A 23,380-nucleotide genomic window follows, 5' to 3' on the forward strand; every position below is an offset into this window, starting at 1 on the left:
TTGATTGATTTTTAAATCTAAATCAATCTTGTTTTTCAAGGGCTAAATCGCACATTTACTAACATTTAAAAATCAGTATAAAAATTGTCTGTTAGTAAATCTGCAATTTAGCCCAGGTAACAAAATTGATTTAGATAGAGTTATAATCGACCTTTAAAAGTGTATCCCTTGGACATGATCTGTTGGTTTTATTATTACATTAATAGTATTACAGATGAACATACATAGTAAAGAAGCATAAAAAATATTAAAGAACATTCTGTATATAATCTTATTGTTGTCTAAAATAATCATTATCTGTAACTAGGGGTGTGCACCAGCCACTTTTCGTATTTTGTGTTTTGGTTTTGGATCTTTCTTCGTGTTTTGGATCTGGATTGGTTTTGAAAAAAAAACCTTCCGTGTTTTGCGTTTTGGATCTGTATTTTTTTGGAAAAAAGCATAAAAACAGCTAAAATAACAGAATTTGTTTGTTTTTTTGCATGGTGGACAAAATGTAGTGGTCTGATTTCAACAGATTGACCACCCTCGAATGCTGGCAAAGGGCTTCATCCACAAGTCCCAAGTGGAACGAAGAATAGATTGAAAGCGAAAAGAAACGGAGATGAAGTAGAAGGAAAAGTAAGAAAGAAACAAAAGAGAAAAAGCAAGGAAGAATAAAAGAAAAGAATTAATCACATGCCTGGGTCAGAACTCCAACGCTAGACATAAAATGAAAGTAATTGGGAGGTCTTGAAGCAGCATCCTGGTCTCCTACCACAATGTAGATGTAAAGCAACACCGAATTTGTTTTTTAAGATCATCATGTAAAGTGTCAATAAAACTTTCCCAAATGGAAAAGAAATGTTCTGTTTTGTCAGTCTTATGAAAGGATAATTCAATCTAGTCCATTCTAAAGACAAAGAATAGTTTCTCTTTGAACATAGAAAGAGAGAGTGGGGTGGGCTGAATCCATTGCTGCAGAATACATTTTCTTCAGGGTCCTAACAGAGAGACCTTGGGGTATAGCTGGATCTCGATCCCGGGCACCACGCAGTTAAAAGCTTTGTTTCCAGGATGCACCGGTCCATCCCTCCTATACCCTGCCCCCGAGCCAGAGGCCCAGGCTCTGGCTCGGGGGCAGGATATAGGAGTTGGTGCCCGGCCAGAGTCGGGTCACTGTTTGAAGCAGGGGGCACTTTGGGGCACAGCCCCAAAGCTGTTTTCTTTTATGATTTAATCATTTTTATCATCTTCAAAGCCGACAGCGGCAGACTGTCCATAGGACATCTGCACTGCAGCTTCATCACTTCGCGGCGCTACGACGCCAGTACAGATCAGGGGATCTCAGCGGGACCAAGGGGTCTGTGCTAGCTGGACCCTGTGGGACATCCCGGACTGCTGCTGGACATACGGGGACATGTAAGAGCAGATCACCGCATCAGCAGTCCAAACCTCCGGTCTCTGGGGATAGACCAGAGGTGCTGGCTGTGGAGGCAGGCCCCTCATACCCTGCGCTTCCACTAGACCACCAGGGACTTGTAGTTGGTGCGGGAGCCAGCGTCCCGGGCGTTAATTGCCGGCCAGGGGAGGCAGCCCTTCCCTGTTTAGCGGCTCCTCCCCTTAGCTCAGCGTGCCTTTCTGCTAAGGTCTGGCTTTGCTGAGCTGTTTCCTCCTATGGCCACGCCCCCTCTGAGGTCTCTGGCGGCCATTTTCTCTGGATGGTGCATCACAGATTTCTCAGGATGGCGTGAGGTCCAGTCCCCCTGTATACCTCTCCATTTGGTTAGTGTATACAGCACTATAGCCTTCCCAGACACTGAATCTGGGCAGTTGGTTATAGTGCCAATTTGTAGTATTGATATATATCTGCATTGTATGTGACTTATGTTAGCGCTGACTGTCTGTGTCTTTTTTCTGATCTGTCAGTTTATATCTATCCCTTTCCTTTACTACCAGCCCTAACATGTGTAATTAGGGTGGTTCTTTGACCTCACATATATAGATTCAAGTATTTGTGAGGTCCATCACATACGGTTGTGTGCTGCACGGTGCCATATTGTTGGACCAGTGATTTGCATACATTGTGAGTTCCCAGTATAGCGCCCAGTGCCCGGTATAGCGCTTCCTGATTTTCCAATATATATATATATATATATATATATATATATATATATATATATTAGGGGTGTGCACCGGCCACTTTTCGTGTTTTGTGTTTTGGTTTTGGATCTGGATCTTTCTTCGTGTTTTGGATCTGGATTGGTTTTGCCAAAACCACCCTTCCGTGTTTTGGGTTCTGGGTTTTGTGTTTTGGATCTGTATTTTTTTTTGAAAAAAAGCATAAAAACAGCTAAAATCACAGAATTTGTGGGTTTTTCTGCTCCTATGCTATTATTAACCTCAATAACCTTAATTTCCACTAATTTCCAGTCTATTCTGAACACCTCACAATAGTGTTTTCATGCCCAAAAGGTTGCACCGAGATAGCTGGATGACTATGCTAATCGACACGAGTGGGCGGCACAAACACGTGGTCCATCTAGGAGTGACACTGCAGTGGCAGACAGGATGGCAGGTTGAAAAACTAGGCCCCAAACACTACATTATGCAAAGAAAAAAAAGAGGTGCAAGATGGAATTGTCCTTGGGCCCTCCCACCCACCCTTATGTTGTATAAACAGGACATGCACACTTTAACAAATCAATCATTTCAGCTCCAGGGTCTGCCACACGACTGTGGCTGAAATGATTGGTTCGTTTGGGCCCCCACAAAACAAGCTGGCAATTAATCTGTCCCTGCACAAACTGGCTCTACGGAGGCAAGATGTCATCCTCATCCTCCTCATCCACCGATTCCTCACCCTCTTCAGTGTTGTGTACATCCTCATCCTCACAGAGTATTAATTCATCCCCGCTGGAATCCACAACCACAGGTCCCTCTGTACGTTCTGGAGGCTGGTCTCCCTGGAAGAGTTGATAATTCATTTTTATGAACATCATCTTCTCCACATTTTGTGGAAGCAACCTCCTACGCCTTTCGCTGACAAGGTTCCCGGCTGCACTAACCACTCTTTCGGAGTACACACTGGAGGGGGGGCAACTCAGGTAAAATAGAGCCAGTTTGTACAGGGGCCTCCAAATTGCCTCTTTTTCCTGCCAGTGCAGCTACGGACTGTCTGACATGCCTACTTGGATGCTGTCACCGATGTAATCCTTTAACAGACAGACGCATGCTTGTCGCTGCTGCTTTGAGGAAGCAGGTGCGGCTACAGCCCACACAATTCACAAAGACAGAAAAAAAAATAATAATTTTTTTATTGTTTGTGGAGCGCACTTTGAGGGTTACACCACCCTTTAACAGACAGACGCACGCTTGTCGCTGCTGCTTTGAGGATGCAGGTGCGGCTACAGCCCACACAATTCACAAAGACAGAAAAAAAAAGAAGAATTTTTTTATTGTTTGTGGAGCGCACTTTGAGGGTTACACCACCCTTTAACAGACAGACGCACGCCTGTCGCTGCTGCTTTGAGGATGCAGGTGCGGCTACTGCGCATACATTTCACACACAAACAGAAAAAAAGATTATTTTATTTTGGTTGGAGCGCACTTTGGGGGTTCACCACCCTTTAACAGACAGACGCACGCTTGGCGCTGCTGCTTTGAGGATGCAGGTGCGTCTACTGCGCATACATTTCACACACAAACAGAAAAAAAGATTATTTTATTTTGGTTGGAGCGAACTTTGGGGGTAACACCACCCTTTAACAGACAGACGCACGCTTGTCGCTGCTGCTTTGAGGACAGTATCATATGCAGTGACAGTAGACTTGTCAGAAATTGTTGGCACATCCTTCAGTCCGGCCAGATGTCCAAACTGGCCCTTGACTTATGACACAGGCGCACGCTTGGCGCTGCTGCTTTGAGGATGCAGGTGCGTCTACTGCGCATACATTTCACACACAAACACAGAAAAAAAGATTATTTTATTTTGTTGGAGCGAACTTTGGGGGTAACACCACCCTTTAACAGACAGACGCACGCTTGTCGCTGCTGCTTTGAGGACAGTATCATATGCAGTGACAGTAGACTTGTCAGAAATTGTTGGCACATCCTTCAGTCCGGCCAGATGTCCAAACCGGCCCTTGACTTATGACACAGGCGCACGCTTGGCGCTGCTACTGTGTTGATGCACGTGCGGCTACATCGCACACAAGTCGAAAAGACAGAAAAAAAATATTTTTTATTTTTTGGAGCACTTTGGGGGTTACACCACCATTTAACAGACTTATGGGACACAGGCGCATGGTTGGCGCTGCTCCTTTGTTGATGCACGTGCAGCTACAGTGCACACAATTCACAAAGACAGAAAAAAAATAATTTTTTATTTTTTGTGGAGCGCACTTTCAGGGTTACACCACCCTTTAACAGACAGACGCACGCTTGTCGCTGCTGCTTTAAGGATGCAGGTGCAGCTACAGCCCACACATTTCACACAGACAGAAAAAAAAGAAGAATTTTTTTATTGTTTGTGGCGCGCACTTTGAGGGTTACACCACCCTTTAACAGACAGACGCACGCTTGTCGCTGCTGCTTTAAGGATGCAGGTGCGGCTACAGCCCACACATTTCACAAAGACAGAAAAAAAAAGGAGAATTTTTTTATTGTTTGTGGAGCGCACTTTGAGGGTTACACCACCCTTTAACAGACAGACGCACGCTTGTCGCTGCTGCTTTAAGGATGCAGGTGCGGCTACAGCCCACACATTTCACAAAGACAGAAAAAAAAAAAGAATTTTTTTATTGTTTGTGGAGCGCACTTTGAGGGTTACACCACCCTTTAACAGACAGACGCACGCTTGTCGCTGCTGCTTTAAGGATGCAGGTGCGGCTAAAGCCCACACATTTCACAAAGACAGAAAAAAAAGAATTTTTTTATTGTTTGTGGAGCGCATTTTGAGGGTTACACCACCCTTTAACAGACAGACGCACGCTTGTCGCTGCTGCTTTAAGGATGCAGGTGCGGCTACAGCCCACACATTTCACAAAGACAGAAAAAAAAAAAAGAATTTTTTTATTGTTTGTGGAGCGCACTTTGAGGGTTACACCACCCTTTAACAGACAGACACACGCTTGTCGCTGCTGCTTTGAGGATGCAGGTGGAATCTAGATGGGATTTGGAACCGGGGACACACTACCTCCATCAATTGTCTAAATCCCACTGCACTGATGGCAGATACCGGACGCACGTCTAACACCAACATAGCAGTCAAGGCCTCAGTTATACGTTTTGCTTCAGGATGACTGCTGTCGTACTTCATCCTCCTCGCTAGGGACTGTTGGAGGGTCAATTGTTTAGTAAAAGTAGTGGTGTTCCTACTTCCTCTCTGGGATGATGAACAACTCCCAGCAACAGCACTAGGAGGAAGTGGTTCTTGATCTTTCCCTATTTTATTTTTATCGGAGAAAGTTTGGTCCTCCATTTATGTTATATTGATATATACGTGCAGCTAAGGCGCACACAAACACAGAAAATATTTTTTTATTTTTGCTGGAGAGTAGTGCACTTTGTGGGTTACACCACCCTTTAAGAAATGAGCCAGCCGGCCCTTTACTTATGGCTCACAGGCGCATGCTTGCCGCTGCTCCTTTGTTGATGCACGTGAAGCCACAGTGCACACAATTCACAAACACAGAAAATATTTTTTTATTTTGTTTGGAGTGTACTTTGGGGGTTACAGCACCCTTTAACGGACAAGCCAGCCGGCCCTTTACTTATGGGACACAGGCGCACGCTTGGCGCTGCTCCTTTGTTGATGCACGTGCAGCCACAGTGCACACAATTCACAAACACAGAAAAATAAATAAAATTTTGTTTGGAGTGCCCTTTGGGGGTTACAACACCCTTTAGAGGTCAATCCAGCTGGCCCTTTATTTATGGGACACAGGCGCATGCTTGGAACTACTTTGTTGATGCACGTGCGGCTACTGCGCACACAATTCACAAACACAAAAAAATATATTTTTTTATTTTGTTTGGAGTGCCCTTTGGGGGTTACAGCACCCTTTAGCGGTCAATCCAGCTGGCCCTTTATTTATGGGACACAGGCGAACGCTTGGCACTACTTTGTTGATGCACGTGCGGCTACTGCGCACACAATTCACAAACACAAAAAAATATATTTTTTTATTTTGTTTGGAGTGCCCTTTGGGGGTTACAGCACCCTTTAGCGGTCAATCCAGCCGGCCATTTATTTATGGGACACAGGCGCACGCTTGGCACTACTTTGTTGATGCACGTGTGGCTACTGCGCACACAATTCACAAACACAAAAAAATATATTTTTTTATTTTGTTTGGAGTGCCCTTTGGGGGTTACAGCACCCTTTAGCAGTCAATCCAGCCGGCCCTTTATTTATGGGACACAGGCGCACGCTTGCCACTACTTTGTTGATGCACGTGCGGCTACTGCGCACACAATTCACAAACACAAAAAAATATATTTTTTTATTTTGTTTGGAGTGCCCTTTGGGGGTTACAGCACCCTTTAGCGGTCAATCCAGCCGGCCCTTTATTTATGGGACACAGGCGTATGCTTGGCACTACTTTGTTGATGCACGTGCGGCTACTGCTCACACAATTCACAAACACAAAAAAAAATTTTTTTTAATTTTGTTTGGAGTGCCCTTTGGGGGTTACAGCACCCTTTAGCGGTCAATCCAGCCGGCCCTTTATTTATGGGACACAGGCGCACGCTTGGCACTACTTTGTTGATGCACGTGCGGCTACTGTGCACACAATTCACAAACACAAAAAAATATATTTTTTTATTTTGTTTGGAGTGCCCTTTGGGGGTTACAGCACCCTTTAGCAGTCAATCCAGCCGGCCCTTTATTTATGGGACACAGGCACATGCTTGGCACTACTTTGTTGATGCACGTGCGGCTACTGCGCACACAATTCACAAACACAAAAAAAAATATTTTTTTATTTTGTTTGGAGTGCCCTTTGGGGGTTACAGCACCCTTTAGCGGTCAATCCAGCCGGCCCTTTATTTATGGGACACAGGCGCACGCTTGGCACTACTTTGTTGATGCACGTGCGGCTACTGCGCACACAATTCACAAACACAAAAAAAATATTTTTTTATTTTGTTTGGAGTGCCCTTTGGGGGTTACAGCACCTTTAAGCGGTCAATCCAGCCGTCCTTTTATTTATGGGACACAGGCGCACGCTTGGCACTACTTTGTTGATGCACGTGCGGCTACTGCGCACACAATTCACAAACACAAAAAAATATTTTTTTTTATTTTGTTTGGAGTGCCCTTTGGGGGTTACAGCACCCTTTAGCGGTCAATCCAGCCGGCCCTTAATTTATGGGACACAGGCGCACGCTTGGCACTACTTTGTTGATGCACGTGCGGCTACTGCGCACACAATTCACAAACACAAAAAAATATATTTTTTTATTTTGTTTGGAGTGCCCTTTGGGAGTTACAGCACCCTTTAGCGGTCAGTCCAGCCGGCCCTTTATTTATGGGACACAGGTGCACGCTTGGAACTACTTTGTTGATGCACGTGCGGCTACTGCGCACATAATTCACAAACACAAAAAAATATTTTTTTTTATTTTGTTTGGAGTGCCCTTTGGGGGTTACAGCACCCTTTAGCGGTCAATCCAGCCGGCCCTTTATTTATGGGACACAGGCGCACGCTTGGCACTACTTTGTTGATGCACGTGCGGCTGCTGCGCACACAATTCACAAACACAAAAAAATATATATTTTTATTTTGTTTGGAGTGCCCTTTGAGGGTTACAGCACCCTTTAACGGACAAGCCATCCGGCCTTTTACTTATGGGACACAGGCGCACGCTTGGCGCTGCTCCTTTGTTGATGCGCATGCAGCCACAGTGCACACAATTCACAAACACAGAAAAAATATTTGTTAGCACTTGGGGGGAGCACCCCTGACGGACAGAGCACCCCCTGGACAACACTACAGCACCCCTTTAGGACTGGGACACTGCACAGGACTTTGGAGTGGACACAGCCCCTATGGACAACTGACTGCACAACACAGTCCAGCCAGCCCCTATGGACTTTGAAGTAGTGGACACAGCCCCTATGGACAACAGCAGCACAACGCAGCACAGCACAACACTACACTGCACTACACAGCCCAGCCAGCCCTAACTCCCACCCTTCCTCTTCACTGTCCACAGCCGAGTGAGAAAATGGCGCCGACGCGGGTACCTTATATAGGATCCAAAACCCGCGAGACACGGAAGGCGGGATGATGACGTTTTGCCTCGATTTCAGATCCGAGTCAGGCGGGAAAAGTCAAGCCTGACTCGGATCGGCCTCGGATCGGGGGGGCTCGGGGGGGTTCGGATTTCAGAAATCCGTACCCGCGCACCCCTAATACATATATATATATATATATATATATATATATATATATATATTAGGGGTGTGCGCCGACCACTTTTCGTGTTTTGGTTTTGGATCTGGATCTTTCTTCATGTTTTGGATCTGGATTGGTTTTGCCAGAACCACCATTCCGTGTTTTGGGTTCTGGGTTTTGGGTTTTGGATCTGTATTTTTGTGGGTTTTTCTGCTCCTATGCTGTTATTAACCTCAATAACATTAATTTCCACTCATTTCCAGTCTATTCTGAATACCTCACAATATTGTTTTTAGTCCAAAAGGTTGCACCGAGGTAGCTGGATGACTATGCTAAGCGACACAAGTGGGCGGCACAAACACGTGGCCCATCTAGGAGTGACACTGCAGTGGCAGACAGGATGGCAGTTTGAAAAACTAGGCCCCAAACAGTACATAATGCAAAGAAAGAAAAAAGGTGCAAGATGGAATTGTCCTTGGGCCCTCCGACCCAGGCATTTGTTGTATAAACAGGCCATGCACACTTTAACAAACCAATCATTTCAGCGCCAGGGTCTGCCACACGACTGTGGCTGAAATTATTGGTTCGTTTGGGCCCCCCACAAAACAAGCTGGCAATTAATCTGTCCCTGCACAAACTGGCTCTACGGAGGCAAGATGTCATCCTCATCCACCGATTCCTCACCCTCTTCAGTGTTGTGTACATCCTCATCCGTACAGAGTATTAATTCATCCCTGCTGGAATTCACCACCACAGGTCCCTCTGTTCTTTCTGGAAGCTGGTCTCCCTGGAAGAATTGCTAATTAATTTTGATGAACATCATCTTCTCCACATTTTGTGGAAACAACCTCCTACGCCTTTCACTGACAAGGTTCCTGGCTGCACTGAGCACTATTTCGGAGTACACACTGGAGGGGGGGAAACTTAGGTAAAATAGAGCCAGCTTGTACAGGGGCCTCCAAATTGCGTCTTTTTTCTGCCAGTACAAGTACGGACTGTCTGACATGCCTACTTGGATGCTGTCACCAATGTAATCCTCCACCATTCTGTCAATGGTGACAGTATCATATGCAGTGACAGTAGACATGTCAGAAATTGTTGCCAGGTCCTTCAGTCTGGACCAGATGTCCAAACTTGGTCCTGCCTGCCCTGCATCACCGCCAGTGGGTTGCTTAGGATACCTAAGTTGTTTCCTGGCAGCCCCAGTTGCGGGAGAAAATGAAGAAGGAGCTTTGATGTGTCACGTTCCGCTTCAGCTGACAGTGTTTTCACCAGCAGGTCTTTGTACCTCTGCAGGCTTGTGTCGGCCGGAAAGAGAGACACCACATAGGCTTTAAACCTAGGATCGAGCACGGTGGCCAAAATGTAGTGGTCTGATTTCAACAGATTGACCACCCTCGAATCCTGGCAAAGCGAATGAAGGACTTCATCCACAAGTCCCGCATGCCGAGCGGAATTGCTCCGTCTTAGCTCCTCCTTCACTTTCTCCAGGTGCTTCTACAAAAGCCTGATGAGGGGAATGACCTGACTCAAGCTGCCAGCGTCTGAACTGACTTCACGTATGGCAAGTTTGAAGGGCTGGAGAACCTTGCACAACATGGAAATCATTCTCCACTGTGCTTGAGTCAGGTGCATACCCCCTCCTTTGCCTATGTCATAGTTGGATGTATAGGCTTGAATGGCCTTTTGCTGCTCCTCCATCCACTGAAGCATATAGAGGGTTGAGTTCCACCGCGTCACAACCTCTTGCTTCAGGTGATGGCAGGGCAGGTTCAAGTGTGTTTGCTCGCGCTCCAGTCTTCGGCACGCAGTTGCTGAATGGCGAAAGTGGACCAAAATTTTTCGGGCCACCCAAGGCGTCTCCTGCACGTCCTTGTTGTGTTTCTGAAAATTCGGCACCACCAAATTTATTGTGTGAGCAAAACATGGGACTCGCTGGAATTTGCCCAGATAAAATGCCCGCACAATATTGGTGGCATTGTCAGATATCACAAATCCCCAGGAGAGTCTAAGTGGGGTAAGCCACTGGGCGATGATTTCCCTCAGTTTCTCTAAGAGGTTGTCGGCGGTGTGCCTCTTACTGAAACCGGTGATACACAGCGTAGCCTGCCTTGGAACGAACTGGCGTTTCTGAGCTGCTGCTACTGGTGACGCTGCTGTTGTTGCTGCGTACAGCGATACATCTACCCAGTGGACTGTCACAGTTATATAGTCCTTAGTCTGTCCTGTTCCACTTGTCCACATGTCCATGGTTAAGTGGACATTGGGTACAAACGCATTTTGTAGGACACTGAGGACACTTTTTCTGACGTCTCTATACATTCTCAGTAGTGAAGTGGAATCTAGACGGGATTTGGTACCGGGGACACACTACCTCAATCAGTTGTCTAAATCCCACTGCAGGATGACTGCTGTCATACTTCATCCTCCTGGCAAAGGACTGTTTGAGGGTCAATTGTTTAGTAAAAGAAGTAGTGGTGTTCCTACTTCCTCTCTGGGATGATGAACGACTCCCAGCAGCAGCAGCGGCAGCAGTAGGCATAGCAATGCAGGATCCTCCGGAGGAATCCCGGATAGGAGATTCAGACATGCTAGTGACATGGCCTGCAGGACTACTTCCGATCCTGACTAAGTAGGGAATTGACAAGGAGGGAGTTGACGGTGTGGTTTGCAGGCGCTTGGATACAACAGGACAGAGGGATTTAGGTGTCCCTGGACTGCTTACGGTCTTAGCCAAAGTTTCTCAACTTGACAGTAACTTTTTATGAGGAGGTCAACTTCCTCCTCAGCGCCAGCTATATCAATATCCTCATCCTGTTGTACTTCAACAGTGACATCTTCAATTTGAGCAACTGGACTGTGGGTGCTCCTTCCAGCACATGCAGAGGGCGTGCAAATGGTGGAAAGAGCCACCTCTTCCCGTCCAGTGTTGGGAAGGTCAGGCATCGCAACCGCCGCCACACTTGGACTCTCCTTGGGGTTTTGTGATATCTTCTTAGAACGCACATTTCTTTGCTGTGCTTTTGCCAGCTTAACTCGTTTGATTTTCATAGAGGGAAGAGAGCTTCCATCGTCATGTGAAGCTGAACCACTAGTCATGAACATAGGGAAAGACCTTAGCCGTTCCTTGTCAGACCGACAGACATTTTATCTGGCAGCCTGCCAGCCGCAGAGGTCGCCGGCATACACTGTGAGAGAAATCTCACAGTGTATAGCCCGACATCCGCGCTCCGCCCCCGGGGGCGGAGACATTTCCCTGTTCCTTCCGTAGGAAGGAACACAGGAAATGTCCATCTGTCGGCTGCGCTGGGCATACACTGCCCGATGCGGCCGACAGTTTCCCGGGTAAATATCGCATCGGACGGGCATGCTGGACAATCCAGCATGCCCGACCGAGCAATATTTAACCCTCGGTCGCCCGCATACACGCTGCAATTATCGCGCCGATCCGCCGATATCGGGCGGATCTTCCCGATAATTGCAGAGTGTATGGCCAGCATTAGACAGAGCTTTCTGATACTGGGCAGTAGGTTTTGCTCTAGAATGCCTTCATAATCTTGAGATCTCATTGTTCCCTGCAGAGATTAAAACATTGTCCCTAACATTTTTCTGTTCATAAAATGGTTTATTGCTGCCCTTCAGAGTGACTGTATGAGTAATCACTTGTTGATCATGTTTAACATTTTACTATTTTTCTTGTTTGTCTTTTCTGAATAACTGATTTTCAAATAAGAATTCACATACTTAGGGGCATAGTTTGGAGGGAAAGGATGAGGGGATGCCAGCAGGTGCTGTCCCATTCAGAATACACAATTGGACGCTTGCTACCTAATGCTATTATGTGGGCAGGGCCAGTTCTAGACATTGTGGAGCTCAGGGCGATAGTTCCCAGTGTTGTCCCCTCCCCCCCCCCCCAAAAAAAAAAGAAAGAAATAACTTTTTTAGATAACATAACATTATGCCACATGCAGTAATGGCCTTTATAACACATTATGCCACATGCAGTAATGCCCTTTATAACACACTATGTCACACGCAGTAATGCCCTTTATAAACACACTATGCCACACGCAGTTATGCCCTTTATAACACATTATACCACAAGCAGTAATGCCCTTTATAACACATTATGCCACAAGCAGTAATGCCCTTTATAACATTATACCACACGCAGTAATGCCCTTTATAACACATTATGCCACACACAGTAATGCCCTTTATAACACACTATACCACACGCAGTAATGCCCTTTATAACACATTATGCCACACGCAGTAATGCCCTTTATAACACATTATGCGACACACAGTAATGCCCTGTATAACACATTATGCTTTATGCAGTAATAACCTATATAACACATTATGCCACACGCAGTAATGCCCTTTATAACACATTATGCCACATGCAGTAATGCCCTGTATAATACATTGTGCCACACACAGTAATTACCTTTATAATACATTATCCCCAATTCAAATTACACCACACAGTAGTCCCTTATGTTATGACACAAAGTGGTGCCCCTTTTACATATTGCCAAAATTAGTGTACCTTATACACAAGGCCCACAGTAGTAGTGACCCTAATACAATGCCCACAGTAGTAGTGCCCCTTATACAATGCCCACAGCAGTGGTGCCCCTTACACAATGGCCCCAGTAGTGGTGCCCCCATGCAGTGCCCCATTAGTAGTACCCTCAGTGGTAATGCCCCCAGTAGTAATGCCCCCTATAGTAGTTCCCTCAGTAGTAAAGCTCCACAGTAGTAATCCCCCAATTAGTAGTGCCCACAGTAGTAATGCCCCCATTAGTAATGCTCCCCAGTAGTAATGCCCCCATCAGTAGTGCCCACAGTAGTAATGCCCCCAATAGTAATGTCCCTTATAGTAGTTCCCCCAGTAGTAATCCCCCCATTAGTAATGCCCCCTATAGTAGTGCCCCCATTAGTAGAGCCCCCATTAGTAATGCTCCCCAGTAGTAATCCCCCATTAGTAATGCCCCCTATTGTAGTGTCCCCATTAGTAATGCTCCCCAGTAGTACTGCCCCCATTAGTAATGCCCCCAATAGTAGTGCCACTGTAGTAATGTCCCCAGTAGTAGTGCCCCCATTAGTAATGCCCCCAGAAATAATGCCCCCTGTAGTTGTGCCCACTAGTAGTAAAGCCCCCTATAGTCATCCCCCAGTAGTAATGAACCTATAATCATGCCCCCAGTGCTTCCGACTGAAAAAAAAAACCACAATACTTACCTTTAGCCCCGCTCCTGCTTCTGCTGCCGTCCGGTCTGACCTCGGATCTATAGGAGAAACGTCATGACATCATGACGTCCCTCCCATAGTATTCTCTCTGCCGGAAGCCGATGCTCAGGAGTGAGCTCTGGCTTTCGGCTGCCGCTGCAGGGAGGGAGCCGGGTGCCTGCTGATAACAAATATCAGCGGGCGCCCGGCAAATGCAGCCTCCCGGCGGCGGCTGGGGAGGGGGTTTGGGACCGGCGTATTTATTTTTAATTTATTTTTTCCTTCTAGGTTTTTTTTTCGGGGGGGGGGGGACTCAGTGGCGCCCTCTAGGTGTCGGCGCTCCGGGCGACGGCCCTATTAGCCCGCACCTAGAACCGTCACTGTTTGTGGGCACACCATTTCCATAGAGAGCGCAGTGCTTCCTGTGCCAATGTTGTACTCTAGGAACTGGGCACTCCTCCCCCCTTTCCCAGCCTCCAGCATAGTGTATGTTTCTACCTATTATTGTATCTATCCTCCACCTATGTCTACCATTTGCCCCACCGGGATGTATTTGAAATCCCTGCTTCCGGCATTCCATCAGTCAGAATTGAGGCGCCAGCATCCGTCAGTAAGTAGTGGGGTTAGGGGTTAAGTACTATGGAAAGGGTTAGGCACTGGTGGGAGGTTAGGTTAAGGCTGCAGTGGGAGGTTCGGTTTAGGCTGCTGGGTGGAAGGTTAGGTTTAGGGGTAGGGTTAGAATATTTACCATCCGGTGTCTGTATTCTAAACCCTTCAGGATTCTCACTGCTGGGATCCCATACCCAACCCGACCTACCACACACATTTCCACAGTGTCCCTCGCATTCCATTTTTCCTCTTACTTTGCATCTTTTCCTGATACCCATTCTTCCACTTCTGTCCTCTCCTTATTCTTCTGAAGTTGATGGAGTCCTGCAGGCAGCACCAGAGCAACCCACTCAGCAGATGCTGCATTGCAGGGAGGCACCGCTGGAGAGGAGCTCTCCCTGCAGATTCTGCTGGGTTGATGTTGCCGCTGCGCCTGTCACTGTATAACAGGCAGTGGCAGCCTGTTATGGAGAGCAGCTCTTCACACAGTCCCATCCCCTTGCCGTTCCCCCCCTTCCTCCCGCTCTACCATGCTACGCCGCACTGCGCCTGACCTGCTGTCAGAGGCGGGCTGGGCTAGTGAACAGGGTGCAATCTGCCTCCCGGGCCGGTATACTATGAGGCATTTGGGGCCGCCGCCGCTAGCTATGTCGGACACCTCCACTGTTGTTCACTGCCGGGTGCTAGAAATTTTGATTGGTGGATAGTGCTGGCCATCCACCAATCACAGTTGTCAGAGTATCTAACACTGATTGGTGGATGGCTGGTACTATCCACCAATCAGGGAAAAAAACTGCTGCAGTAAAGTGCGCTCGCACAGAGTGCTGTGGTGCTGCCAGAGACTGAATATGACATGAGCCATGTGAGGTGCATTTAATTTCTTGTCTAAAAAATCCTCTTGTTGCCATTAGTCTGATATTGGTAGTATTTATTAATGCTACACTTTTTTTATATTCAAGCTTATTTATTGGCAAAATACACCCATTCGTGTCACAGGGAGCTGCCAGAATCCTGATCTACTCCCTCATCTACTACTGTGGGCATTATATAAGAGGCACTACTACTGTCCGCATTGTATAAGAGGCACTATTACTATCTGCATTGTATAAGGGGCACTACTGTGGGCTCTGCATAAGGGGCACTACTACTGTGGGCATTGTATAAGAGGGGCACTACTGTCAGCATTGTATATGGGGCACTACTACAGTCAGCATTGTATAAGGGGCACTACTGTGGGCACTGCATAAGGGGCACTACTACTGTGGGCATTGTATAAGAGGCACTACTACTGTCAGCATTGTATAAGGGGGGCACTACTGTGGGCACTGCATAAGGGGCGCTACTACAGTGAGCATTGCGTGTAAGGGTCACCATTACTATGTGCATAATGTATAAGGGGCACTACTACTGTAGGTATTATCTGTATAAGGGGCAGTACTGTGGGCGTTTTGTATAAGGGGCACCACTGTGCGTCGTAACATGAATAAGGGACACTATGATGTGGTGTAATGTGAATCGGGGAACTATTTGCAGTGCAATGTAAATAAGATTGTGCTACTGTGTGGTGTAATTTGATCTGGGGGTACTATTGCGTGACCACGCCCCTTTCTTGTAAGACCATGCCCATTTTTGTGGTGTCCCTTTATAGAAAACTGCGAGGGAGTGTGCAAATGTATAATTTGCAGGGAGGCGCCGAACACCCTAGCACCGGCCCTGCCTGCAGGCTGATGATCAGATGTGATCTGGATGAACCTGTCTTCCACCGTATTCAGTATGATTGACCGCCGCCTACATCCCGGCAGCAGTGAAAATCCTGATCGTCCCAAGGTAAGTATGCTAACCTAGTCCTCCCCCCCCCTAACCTCCTCCCCAAGTGCCTAACCCTAATCCTCCCTCTAAGAGCCTAAACCTAACCCCCCCTTCTCCACCACCTAAATCTAAGTCCCTCTCCGGGGGTGCCTAACCCTAACCTCCCCCCCCCCACAGCTGTATGTGCCCAGCTTACCTTCGATCGGTAAGCTGGGTGTTGGGCTCCCGGCCTAGGTAAAATGACAGGCGTCGGGATTTCGACGCCTGTCATTTAACCCCTTGCCGGGATTAGACAGTCAGGAAGCCGGCGGTCGGGATTCCTTCCGTCAGCTTCCCGACTGCTTCACCTTCCACCATTATGTATATTTTCTCATTAACATTGTTGTGATATTAATTTAATCAATTAAAAGCTGTATTTATTTTTAATGTATAAGGTTTTTGAAATATTGTTTAATTGTTTCAAATAAATATAATCTCTCTTTTAAACCTTCCTTTTTTTTCCCCCCACTTTAGTTATACTAAAGGCTCACACTGGGGCTGTTCATGAAAAATAGGTCCCTATATCTTTGAACTGGATCTCTTTTTTTTGCTGTTGTTTTTAACAGAAATAAAATCCATCAAGCTGGCTATCTTGATAGCACTAGTTAGCAGCATCAACAATACATTGCTATAAAAAACACAATAAATCAATTTTTAAATGTAGTTATTGTCACAGGAGTCTCTTTTTAATATACTGATGAAGCTTAACATATTAGGCTTGCAATTACATAGCATACTGTATTTACTTTGTATAATAAAGCGAGCTTCCCACTTGTTTGGACACCGCTTCCCTGCACTGCTTCGGAGAAGCAGACTGGCCACAATACAAGCTGCAATTTAACTGTCTATGGGCCATATTCAGTTTGGAGTGAAAAGCAGGTGCGAAAAGTCTTTGCAAAAATCCAGGGAAAAGTTTTCACCATAGAATAGGTGGCGAAAAAAAGTGCAGAATTTGGGTTTTTGGGGTACAAACTAAAAAAAGAGTACCCTCCACCCCTTGGACTGTCCACCAAAGGTATTCTGTGTCCAATAAAAAAAATAAAGTTCCACAGGACACCCCAAAAAATGTACTTTCGTTTTGGGGGCAAAATAAAAAAAAGTTGGGGGACAAACTTTTAAACGAGCTAAATAGACTGTGGGGGGTCCCCAAGTATGCCCCAGGTGTTTTTTTGATTGCGGTTGGTTGCGGCAGGCGAGGTGGATTTTTAAAAAATCACTTTAGGGACTTCAAAATATGCTTGTAACAATTTTCATGTACCCCAAATTTGATGGGACTAGTTATTTTTCCCAAAAAATTTAGCTAAATGCTATTCTTCACCACTTTGTCAAAGACGCATAAAAGCACCTATTGAGACCATTTAAAGACTCCATATACCTTTAGCAGGGCTATTCGGAGGTACCCATAGTGATCCCCATGTCAGTGCATCTTTTGGGGGGTGACAGGCTGATTTCCCCAAAAATTACAGGACTTGTCGCTAATTACCTTTTTGCCGGGTCTCGTTTTCGCCTATTTGAAATTAAATACGGAAATATGCGGGCGCGCACCCAATACTTTTTTGCCCAGAAAAGCTCCGATGATGGAGAAAAGTCCAGCAACGGACTTTTCGCCTCAAATTGAATATGGCCCTATGACTCCTTTGTCTCTTCAGCAATGTAACTGTCTATGACTCTCTTGTCTCTTCATTATCTATTTTATAATCTCCTACAGTCAGGGCCGGATTATAGGGAGGGCGAAGGGGGCGGTCGTCCAGGGGCCCCCACACATAAGGGGCCCCCACACACTGCCCAGTCACCGCTGCTACTAACACTGGCGCCGGCACTGTCTCCGTCGCCGGCGCAGCTATTGTCCGTCGGCGGCTCAGCTGTTCCCAATCCCTAACAGCAGCCGCCGAGGAGCTTCCTACAGTCAGAGTCTCGCGAGATTTGACGTCATCATCTCGCGAGACTCTGACTGTAGGAAGCTCCTCGGTGGCCGCAGTCAGTGACAGACAGAGGGAGCCGAGGCTCCAACATAAAGAAGAGTTGAGTCGACTTGACTCAGGTCCTCATGGTTCCCTCTTGGTGCACCTGTGCACCTCAGCGGTGCAGAGCGCTGGCGGGCAAGTACTGTAGCCCTTAGTGTGTGTGTGTATGTATATGTGTGTGTATATATATATATATATATTTATATACACACACACATACAGTATATATGGCTATATATACATTATATATAGCTATATATACAGTGTGTATATACACACACACATAATGTGTGTGTGTATATATATAAACATGCGTATGTGTACTTATATAATGTATATATAGCCATATATACTGTATGTGTATGTATATATTATATATTTATATATATATAAATATATATATTACATTTGCTTTACAATTTAAAGTTACTGGAATATTGAGGTCTTATATATATATATATATATATATATATATGTTACATAGAGGCCACCACAAGTTTGTCGCCCAGGGGCCCCCACAGACCTTAATCCGGCCCTGCCTACAGTGTTTGCAGGGTTGCTGAGCCTCTTGCCGGGTGCTGCGTAGGGTGTGGCTATAGGAAAGGCCATGGCTACCCCCTCAACCTGTAGACTGCTTGCACTTTAGGGGCATGGCCACAGCCAAGTAGGGGCATGGCCACAGCAGAGAGAGGGCATGTCTAATCCTCCCTGTAATCCTGGGCCCAGGTATTCACTACTCGTTCTCCCCCCATCAGCACCCCGAGCTTGTGTCTAGCTGCAGGAAGGCCCAGCCCCCTCCCGAGCTCTCACTGGCTGGCTTCCAGACAGAGCCCCACTTCTGTCTTCTTACCTCAGTGCTGATAGAATAGAACTGTTCCCTCCTGTCAGCACCTGCAGCCAACATTCCTCCATCCATGAAGGAGGGCGGGTCCTTTGGTGTGTATCGGGGAGGTACCTAAAACCATCTTAAGAGGTGGACTGCTGGACCTGCACTATGAGACAGGTCCAGCAGTCCACCTCTTATCTAAGCTACAATTTAACAGCCAGTCACCAGTGGACTGGGCTCTGACAGTGCATGGGTTGCCTAAATGCGGCCCTCCCTATGTGTTTCCATGTACTACTTGGGCTTCCTTACAACCCCTCTGACATCTCAAAATACCCTTTAGCACTGGGATGCCACTGCACACATTTCATGGACCCCCTACCATTATATTTTGCCACTGGGCACTTGTGGCTCAGTCCGACAATGCCTCCTGCTAATTTTTTTTCACTTCACTCTTCTCCTAACTGCTGACTATGCTCCCCAGGTACGCTCCAGTACAGGAGTGGGGATTACCATTGATATGCTTCCTCTGGGTGCCAAGGCTGCCCACTATGCTTCTGCATATACCTGAACCTATTGTTCATGTCTGAAACTATTGCAACTTATAAAGTAAATGAGGTAGGTCCATTTGTCAGCCAGAAAAGTAGCTTGGTGTGGCAGCTGCTAGGGGCACAGCATGACTTGGTAATGAACCAGCAAAGAGGCAAGCTTAGCATTTTACTTACTGCTTGAAAAGTTTAGAGGACATACTTGAACTGGTTACTAAAGTTACCATGTAATCCACAAGTGGTCCTCAAGTCTAAGTGGCTCCTTTACTATGAGTGTACAATTTGTAAAAGGAAAACAGACTAAAATTGCTGAACACCATCTTTTTCTATCTTATAGCAATGTTCAGACTAACCCTAAGTATCAAAACATTTATTAATGACATTTTGATAGGCAGAAATAAAGTAAAAATAAAAAATCTCCAATCCCAACACACCATAATATATATACATTCAGCAGCAATAATGTCAGCAACAATAATTGCACATTAATATTATCTTAATAATATATAAATATTAGTTTAAAATAATATTATGAAATTACAGTAGCAACGTCGCTATAGAAACATAGAATTTGTCAGCAAATAAGAACCATTTGGCCCATCTAGTCTGCCCCTTTTCATGTATCCTTAAGGATATCATTATGCCTATCCCAAGCGTGTTTAAATTGTTCCACCGTCTTAGCTTCAATCACTTATCCACTACCCTTTCTGTGAAGCAATTTTTTCTCAAATTTCCTCTGAGCCTACCTCCCTCCAGTCTCTGTGCATGTCCTCATGTTCTTGTACATCTCTTCCTTTGAAGAATGCTTCCCTCCTGTCCCTTGTAAAAACCCTGCATGTATTTGGAAGTTTCTATCATGTCCCCCCTTTCCCTTCTCTGCTTCAAACTATGGCCCTCATTCAGACCCACTCGCAAGCGGGCGCACGTACGTTAGGCGTACGTACAAAAATATTTAAATTCAATGGCTCGCTCGTATTTTCGTTCGCATCTAAAATTCCTCCCAAAACTCTGACGACCCCTCCTCTAACTAACGAGCGTACGAAATAGCGAGCGTACATCCCCGAAATGGCTTGAAAGGAACGCACGCACAAGTATAAACAGGAAGTGGCCTTGTCAGATGTCGATTACCTGCTCCTTTATTCTGCCTACCTCCATCAATCGTATCATGCCAATCAATGTATCAATTAGCTTAATTGTTTGTTTTTTTCAACACAATGCAAGAAACTTTACTCTTGTCCGTGTTTGTGTTTACCTCGCAGAATACGTACGGATGAAACATTCGCTTTTATTGTTCAAAAAACATGTGAACCACAATTAAACAATTGTACTATTGCTGTGGATCCCCGCATATTTCCCTGGGTTCATTTCTTTATTTAAATTTGCTTACGCATGTCACTGCATCAAGCCTATCCTAACTCTCCAGAGATTTCTGGCCCTGTCGAACACATGACTCATACACTAACCAATAAAATTGCTCCTGTTAATTTCCAAAATACATTAGCCAATCAGAAAATTTTTACACACTTTATCAAAAATGATTTTTAAGAAAAACACCATTGCCATCATGAGAGCCTCCGCATTCACCAGGCGCGAGCTGCTGGTGCTTACGGAGGTCATGGATCGCCATATCACCAGCCAGCCTCAACCCATGACCAACCGGCAGAAGCGCTCCGCGTATGCGGAGGCACGGTCCCGCCTGCGGTCCTTCGGCTCACGCCGCAACATCGGGGCAGCTGGAGCGCAGGTGGTCCGACCTGCAACGGCGAACGCCCCGCTTGCTGGCATGCTTTCGCATGCAGATCCTGGCAAGTAAGTGTTATGTATTGTGGTTTTAATGTTTGTGTTTGTGGGGCAAACTGCGTGTGCATGTTTTCCTGTCTGTTCTATTTATTATTTGTACTCATGATCTGCGTGTGCATGTTTTCCTGTCTGTTCTATTTATTATTTGTACTCATATCTGCGTGTGCATGTTTTCCTGTCTGTTCTATTTATTATTTGTACTCATATCTGCGTGTGCATGTTTCCCCTCTATTTCTGATTTATTAATTCTACTGCTATTTGGTTTTTTTTTTTTTTAGTTTTTTTTGTTTTTTTAGTTTGGTTGCCCGGATTTGTCCATAAACTAAACGCAATTTCTTTGACATATTTTAGGGGGACAGCCAAGACTCCGCCGTCACCGTCCGTCCAGACGGCGTTCCCGGCCACTATCCCCAACCCCCAGCCAACACTCCACCCCAAATCTTTCCCCTATTCCCCACTCCTCCCCATCCTTCCCAGACCCTCTCCCGGAAATGTCGGGCCTCCTTCCCCTCCGTCCCACTTCCCCCTCTCCTCCACCCACCCCTCTTCCAATTACCCCCTCCCCGGAGTCCATCATAACTCCGCCCCATTCTTTGGGTAATGACGGATCCTCCGAGGAGGATCATGGAGGTTTGCCCGGAGCTCCTGTTTTGTCTCCCGGTATGTTTTTTTTTTTTTTTTTTTTTAAAGCACAAACTGTTTGTATGTAATCATGTGTCGTGCCTTTCTTCGTGTTTTTGTGGCTTGACTTTTGGTGATTGTGAAGGTTTGCCTTTACCTCTTCCTGGTGATTTAAACATACACATATCATACCTGTGGGAATTTGTACCTAGGCCTTGTATTTTTGGCAGCCCCCCCTTTTTTTTGGGGGTTTTGGGTTTAGGAGTGTTTTGGTTGTGTTTTTTTTTTTTTATGTGGATTCCCTATTGTTGTATTAACCCACACACTTTTCTCACCCACAGAGGAACAGAGGCGTCGGCAAGAGGTGGCGGATGTTGTGGGGCAGATGCGCCAACATGTCATCGGCATTCTGGTGGCCCTCGACCGGCTGTCTGGCCTCCTTCGGCAGTAGTTTTTTTATTTTTGTTATATTTTCCAATTAAATTTATTAAGACAAATATACGTTGTGGCTCATTTTTAAAAACCCAAACCAAGATAGTTTAGCATGACATAAGTAGACTGTTCCTGCAAGGATTTCCCTTTTTTAAAAGTTAGATTGTGTTTTGTCTTTGTATGTCAAACAGACACAAGAAACACATAACAGTAACAATGTCATTTCCCTTTTTGGGTGTAGTGTCAATTACATATTTCTACATTTTCCAGGTTCCTACTTGGTGCGCAAGCTGCTTAGGCCAATCTTACAAATCCCAAGGTTGGGCCAGGCTTCCTTTTGGTGTGGATTGGGAAGCTGAAAACATTTTTCAGTTTAGCTCAACTGGCGTCAGTACTGGTTTACCCCTTAGTCAAATGTAACTTGTGTTAACCTGGTTACACTTGCTGTTAACGTCCCAAAAAAGGAAGACCATTTCACTCTCCAAACATTTATTCACAACATAACAGAGAAAACAAAGTGGTCACTCCCAAAAAAAAAACACAGTGATAAATTCAAATACAACACATACCAAGAAATAATTAAATAAAAACACAAAATCAAGAACTGGTTGACGAAGGACCATGCCAACATGATTCCACAAACATGGCGTTGCGATATGGGTTCCAGAATATATGCCCAAAAGGACCAGATCCAGGTTTGGTAAGGGTAGCAGGAAGTAGTGAGCGTTGGAGTGCCAAAGATTATGTGAACAAACAGAAGATGGTGAGAAAAATAAAAATAAATTAGATGTTTGCAAACAAACACAAACACATTAGGTATAAACACTGGAGTTTTGTTCAAACTTACCTAAAAAATCTGGCCACCACATCATCGCGTATGGCCCCCCCACATACTGACCTTCGACCAACCTCGGGGGGGCCATCCTCAGGTAAGGCATCCTCTGGCTGCATTGGGACACCACTCCTTATGGCAATGTTGTGAAATATCCCACACAGGACCACAATTTTAGACACCATATCCGGCACATACATGAGTTCGCCACCAGAGCGGTGGAGGCATCTGAATCGGCCTTTTAAAAGGCCGATACAGTGCTCCACCACTTGCCTGGTGGC

The 23,380-nt window shown here is 45.8% G+C and overlaps 1 protein-coding gene across 2 annotated transcripts in view; it reads left to right on the plus strand.

Moving 5' to 3' along the window:
• The window catches only part of LOC148517520 (uncharacterized), a 157,166-nt gene extending 156,376 nt beyond the window's left edge, over nt 1-790 (plus strand). For both annotated transcript variants that reach the window (XM_088478497.1, XM_088478496.1), the window contains one exon: nt 501-790. The gene's annotated coding sequence lies outside the window, so the exon portion shown is untranslated. The remainder of the gene's footprint in view (nt 1-500) is intronic.
• The last annotated feature ends 22,590 nt before the right edge of the window (nt 791-23,380 follow it).

Source organism: Taudactylus pleione, unplaced genomic scaffold (assembly GCF_031769625.1).
Source record: "Taudactylus pleione unplaced genomic scaffold, aTauple2 ptg000214l, whole genome shotgun sequence".
Classification (NCBI taxonomy): Eukaryota; Metazoa; Chordata; class Amphibia; order Anura; family Myobatrachidae; genus Taudactylus; species Taudactylus pleione.